Genomic DNA, 6324 nt, shown 5'->3' on the forward strand with positions numbered 1-6324 from the left:
CCATGATTCTTTTTCCTCTGGCATCTTGAAGGTTTTCCTTCTTTTTTTCTAAAAAAAAAAAAAAACAACATTACTGATATATCATTATTGATATATAATGTATTGATATATAAATCGTGTACCATACACTATAGCCATTTAAAACGTACAATTTAATGGTTTTTAGTATATTTACAGAGTTGTGCAACCATCACCACAATCAAATTGAAAACATATTTATCACCCCCAGACAGAAACCCTGTATTCTTTAGCAGTCATTCCGCATTTCCACCCAACTACCCCTTTCCCCAGCTCTAAGCAAACACCAATCTACTTTCTGCCACTATGGTTTTTTTGTACTCTAGATATTTCACAGAAATTGAATAATATAATATGTGGTCCTTTGTGACTACCTTCTTTCATTTAGCATAATGCATTCAAAGTTCATCCATGTTGTAGCATGTATCAGTACTTCATTTATTGCTGAATCACACTCCATTGTATGAACAGAACATACTTGATTATCCATTCATCACTTGATACTCTTTGGCTATTAGTAATAATGCTGCTATGAACATTCATGTACAAGTTTTTGTGTGGACATAATGTTCCCATTTCTCATGGACATGTACCTTGAAATGAAAGTGTTTATGATACGGTATCTAAGAAACGATTACCTAATTCAGGGGTACCTATGTTTTCATATGAGAATTTTATAGTTTTGGCTCATACAGATATTTGGTAGATATTTGGTTCATTTTGAGTTAATTTTTATATATGGTGTGGGATAAGAGGTCCAACTTCATTCTGTAGCATCCAGTTGTCCCAACACCATTTGTTGAAAAGACTATTCTTTCAACATTGAATGGTCGTGGCAACTTTATCAGAAATCAGTTGATCATATATGTATGTGATTTTGTTTTTCCCTGAATTTCCAGTTCTGTTTTATTGATCTATATGTCTCCCTTGATGCTATTACCACATGTCTTCATTACTATAGTTTTAAAATGAGGAAATGTGAGTCTTCCAACTATGTTCTTTTTTAATATTGTTTTAGCTATTCTGGCATCCTTAAATTTCCATTTAAAATTTTAAATCAGCTTATTGATTTTTATAAAAAAGCAAACTAGAATTTCAAGAAACTACATGGAATCTGTAGATCAGTTTGGGGAGTTGCCCTTTTAACAATATTAAGCCTTCCAGTCTGTGAACAGGGATGTCTTTCCATTGATTCATGTCTTCTTAATTTTTTTCAGCAATATCTTGTAGTTTTCAGATTACAAGTTTTGCAATTCTATTAAATTTATTAAGTATTCTTTTTGATGCTTATATTAATGCAGTTGTTTTTATTGTTAAGTTCATTTATCTATATTTATAGAGACAGAGCTCTCACATGAGCAGGGAAGGGGCAGAGTGGGAATCCCAAGCCGTCTCTGAGCTATCAGCGTGGAGCCCAACTAAGCGGGGCTCAATCTCAATTTCACAAACTATGAGATCATGACCTGAGCCAAAATAAAAAGTCAGATGCTTAACCTACTGAGCCACCCAGTACCCCCCACCTTTTTTTTTTTTAAGGTAATGCAGTTGTTTGCTTAATTTCATTTTTGATTTGTTCATTGCTGCTATACAGAAATGCAATAGAATTTGTATTGTATATTTACCTTGTATCCTGCAATTTTGCTGAATGTGTTTATTAGTTCTAATACTTTTTAGTGGATTTCTTACATTTTTTTGTATGCAATAATATGTGATCTAAAAGTAGAGATAGTTTTACTTCTTTTTATTTGCTAATATAGATGCCTTTTATTTAATTATTTAATTTTCCTACCTAGTTTCCCTGACTAGACCTCCAGTACAATGCTGAATAGAAGTGGCAAGAGTAAAGAACCATCTCTTGTTCCTGTTCTTGGAAGGAAACCATTCCGTTTTCATCATTAAGTATAATGTGAGTTTGGATTTTTCACAGATGCCCTTTATTAGCTTGAAGAGGTTTCCTTCTCTTCCTAGGTCGTTGTATATTTTCATTATGAAGGAATGTTGAATTTTATTACATGGTTTTTCTACATTTTTTGAGATGATCATGTGGTTTGTCTTTTATTCTATTGATATAGTGGATTGTATTAATTGATTTAAATCAACCTTACATTCCTGATATAAATCCCACTTGGTTATGGTGTTTAGTTCTTTTTATATATTGATAAATTCCATTTGCTAGTATTTTATTGAGGATTTTTACACCTATATCCATAAGAGATATTGGTTTCTTTTCTTGTGATGTCTTTGTCTGGTTTTGATATCCAGATAATACTAGCCTGATAGAATGAGGTGAGAATTGTTCCCTCCTTTTCTATTTTTTGAAAGTGTTTGTGAAGAATTCTATTAATTCTTTATTTTAAACATTTTTTTAAAATGTTTATTTATTTTCAATAGTGGGGAGCAGGGAGAGATAGAGAGAGAGGAAGACAGAGGATCTGAAAAGGGCTCTGCACTGAGAGTGGAGAACCTGATGTGGGGCTCGAACTCACAACCATTAGACCATGACCTGAGCCAAAGTCAGACCCTTAACTGAATGAGCCACCCAGGTGCCCCAACAATTATATTAATTCTTTAAATTTTTGGTAGAAGTCAATAGTGAAATCTGGGCCTGGGCTTTTCTTTGTGGATAGTCTTTAAATTACTAATCCAATCTTTCACTATATATCTATTCAGATTTTCTACTTTTTCTTGTGTCAGTTTTGTTAGTTTGTGTCTTTCTAGTAATATGTCTTTTTCATCTAAGTTATCTAATTTGTTGTCCCACAGTAGTTCATAGTATATCCCTTTATAATTCTTTTTATATCTGTAAGGTCAATGTTAAGTCTCTTCTTTCATTCTTAATTTTACTAATTAGTAATTTAGTAATGTGAGTCTTCTTGTTTTTCTTGGTTGGTTTAGCTAAAGGTTTGTCAATTTTATTGATCTTTTCGAAGAACCAATGTTTAGTTTCAGTGGTTTTCTCTATTTTTTAAAAATGCTCTCTTTCATTATCTCCTTCTTTTTGCATCTTTGGTTTTAGTTTTCTTCCCCACTCCTTTCAAAGTATTTTAAAGTGGATATTTCTTCTTTTTCTAATTTTGGCAATGAACCCCTAAGTTACCTTCTAAACACTGCTTTAGCTGCATCCCATAACGTTTGTCAGGTTGTGTCATCATTTCATTGTTGTCAAGGTATTTACTAATTTTCCTTTTGATATCCTCTTTGTCCATTGGTTACTTAGAAGTGTGTTATTTATTTCCACAAAGTTCTGAATTTCCCCAATTTCTTTCTGTTATTAATTTCAACTTCACTCTATTGGGATCAAAGAGCATGCTTTGTGTGATTTCAGTTCTTTCTAATTTATTGGGATTTGGTTTATGGCCTAGCATATGGTCTAATCCAGGGAATGTTCCATTCCTTGAGAAAAATCTGCATTCTTCTGTTAGGTTAAGTGCTCTATAGGTGTCCATTAAGCCTAGATGATGTGTACTGTTGTTCAAGTCTTTTAATTCCTTGTCGATCTTCTGCCTAAATATTCTATCCATTATTGTAAATAGGGTATTGAAGTCTACGACTGTTACTGTTGAACTATTTCTCTCTTCAATTCTGACGGTTTTTGTTTCAGGTATTTTAGGGCATATTTGTATATATCTTTATAATTGTTATATATTTCTGATGTATTGGCTCTTTTACTATTATAAAATTTCCCTCTATATCTAGTAACATTTCTTTTTGTTTTATATTTTCTTTTGTCTGATATTAGTATAGTCACCTCTTGTGACTTTGTTAAATTAATACTTGTTATTAGATGGCAAGTTGCAGTTTATTAAAAGACCATAAGAGAAATTGAAATAGAGAAATTTATTACTCACAAGTCCTGGAGGAAGTACACAGTATGACTTGAGGGTCAGTGAGTAGAGTGCTTGGGGGTTCCCGGGCTAAGGCCAAATTTGTTGATTCAAACCAAAAAATAGCAGGGTTTGGGTAAATTTCACTGGGTTTTTATCTAAGGGATGCACAAGGTCCTAGGAAGAGGGTGGGGACTGTTTATCATGTCAGCCATTGAGGGAGTCACAGCAGGAACTTACATTTTCCTATGACTCTATGGACTGTTACAAGGACATACACACACAGGAGGGGCTGGTGTCAGTTCAAGGCCCCTGCAGGCTGCCTCGAAACACCAATTGTATGCCAAGGCAGCACTGTTATGCCTTTAGCTTAGCTAAACTCAATGACAACTACACTGTCTATGAGATAACATCCTTAGATGGTCTCACAGCTCTCTAAGCCACCATTAGGAAGATTAATTATTCTCCTTTCCCATCTAGATGCAGAAGGGCAAAAGTAAGGGCCATTCTAAATTTATGAGATTGACTTTAAAATTTAACTTTAAAGAATCTTATTAAATATTTTATAATGTTCTCATTCATGCATAAAATGTTTAAACCAAGCTAGAGAAAATTCTAAATGTTCAAAGGGGTACTATCACATGAAATCCTGTATTACAGTTAAATGAAGATTTGGCCATCTGAAGGGTAACTAATCACTGACGTAATTATTTGGCAGGTTTTAATGTGGGGAATAAGCTTAGGAATCCCCTGGGCTTACACCAGTGGGTTAACAAGGCATAAAGAAGTACAAAGCCATAGGATGCTCACACCAGAGTTTGGGTAAACAAGATTAGGCGAATTAGGATAGAGAAGGGGGACTTAGGCCCCTAGAATAGAGTAAAGGGGGGCTGGAGCCCCCATAATAGAGTAGGGAGGTGCAAAGGCACCCAGAATAGAGTATGAGGGTACAGAGACCCCACAATAGAGAGGGAGGGGCAAAGGCCCAGAATAGGGAGGTGCAAAGACACCAAAATAGAACATAGGTATATGAAATAAACAAGATTAGGTATTCAGGGTGGAAGCACCCCCTGATTTAGTACTATAGCAGAAAGCTGCTTTCACAGGAAGGAAGGACCAAGATAGGTAACAGGTAAATTGGGCTATAGACCGCTGTGCTGCAGGTGAAGCAGCCCAGAGTGGAGATGATTAACAAAAGAAAAGATGCCTTGTTAACTCTGAGGTCACACATCCTACTGGTCTCATCCCCTAGGCTAACTAAGACAAACAGAGGTGGTGCCTCATGTCTGCTGTAAACAACCTTCTTCCCACTACCAGGTGTCAGGATTTTCCTTTGTATTAACCCAAACCCCTAACCCTGAATATCTGCAAGAACCCCTTTCCCTCACATCCACAAGTTAATGGTCACAGATTCATTGTCTCTTTGTACACGTCCATGCCGTGTATGTAAGCCTTCTGATCCTAATAAAAATGGGGCAAGGACCCTTATTCGGGGCTCTTGTCTTTTCCCAAACATTAGCCATCTCCCACGTTCATCCTGCATCCCACTCTCTTGCTAGACAAGAGAGAACTTTAGACCCACAGTCTACAATAGTTTTAATATATGTTCTTGCAGTTGTCCAAAGGCAGAAGGAAAACTGAAACTTAGACACCAGACTTAAATTTTGAAGTCTGGTCAATTTCAGAAGAAGAAAGAGTGTATTCACTTAGCATTGACATCTCTGACACAAATAGCAGTTCTTCCTACACAGATGGCCCAAGGCAGAGGAAGGATCATAAATGATACAGAGTCAGGACAACAAAAAGTGCTTGAACTGGACCTGGACAGAAATGCTTATCTGAGCATACCATGGATATCACAGGTTCGCTACCCATGAACACTGGCAGTTAATACAGAGCAACATTGCATACTAACTCTTATTTCCTCTTTTTTTTTTTTTTTTGTATTTTTTTTTTAATGTTTCCTGCTGAGAGAGAGAGAGAGAAAGAGTAGGGGAGGGGCAGAGAGAGAGGGAGACAGAGGATCTGAAGCAGGTTCTGTACTGACAGCAGAGAGCCTGACATGGGGCTCGCACCCACAAACCGTGAAATCATGACCTGCCCTGAAGTCAGACGCTTAACTGACTGAGTCACCGAGGCGCCCCGCATACGAACTTATATTTACCTATTAGATGAATTATAGTAGGTTAAGTATCAAATTTTATAAGTGTATTTTGATATACCATACTTATACTTAAGTATCTGTCTAAAATTCAGTCATCCTAGAAAATGGCCACTTAATTGTTGTTCTGGACTAAACGATTCTGTCTCCCTGAAATTCATATGTTGAAGCCCTAACTGCCCCCCATGCCATGGTATTAAGAGGTGGGGCCTTTGGGAGATCATTTGGTTTAGATGAGGCCATGAGAATGGGACTCTCATGATGAGAAGAGTGCCTTTATAGGAAGAGGAAGAGACACCAGAGCTGTTTTTCTCTATCATG

Source organism: Panthera uncia (assembly GCF_023721935.1).
Source record: "Panthera uncia isolate 11264 chromosome B3 unlocalized genomic scaffold, Puncia_PCG_1.0 HiC_scaffold_1, whole genome shotgun sequence".
Taxonomy (NCBI): domain Eukaryota; kingdom Metazoa; phylum Chordata; class Mammalia; order Carnivora; family Felidae; genus Panthera; species Panthera uncia.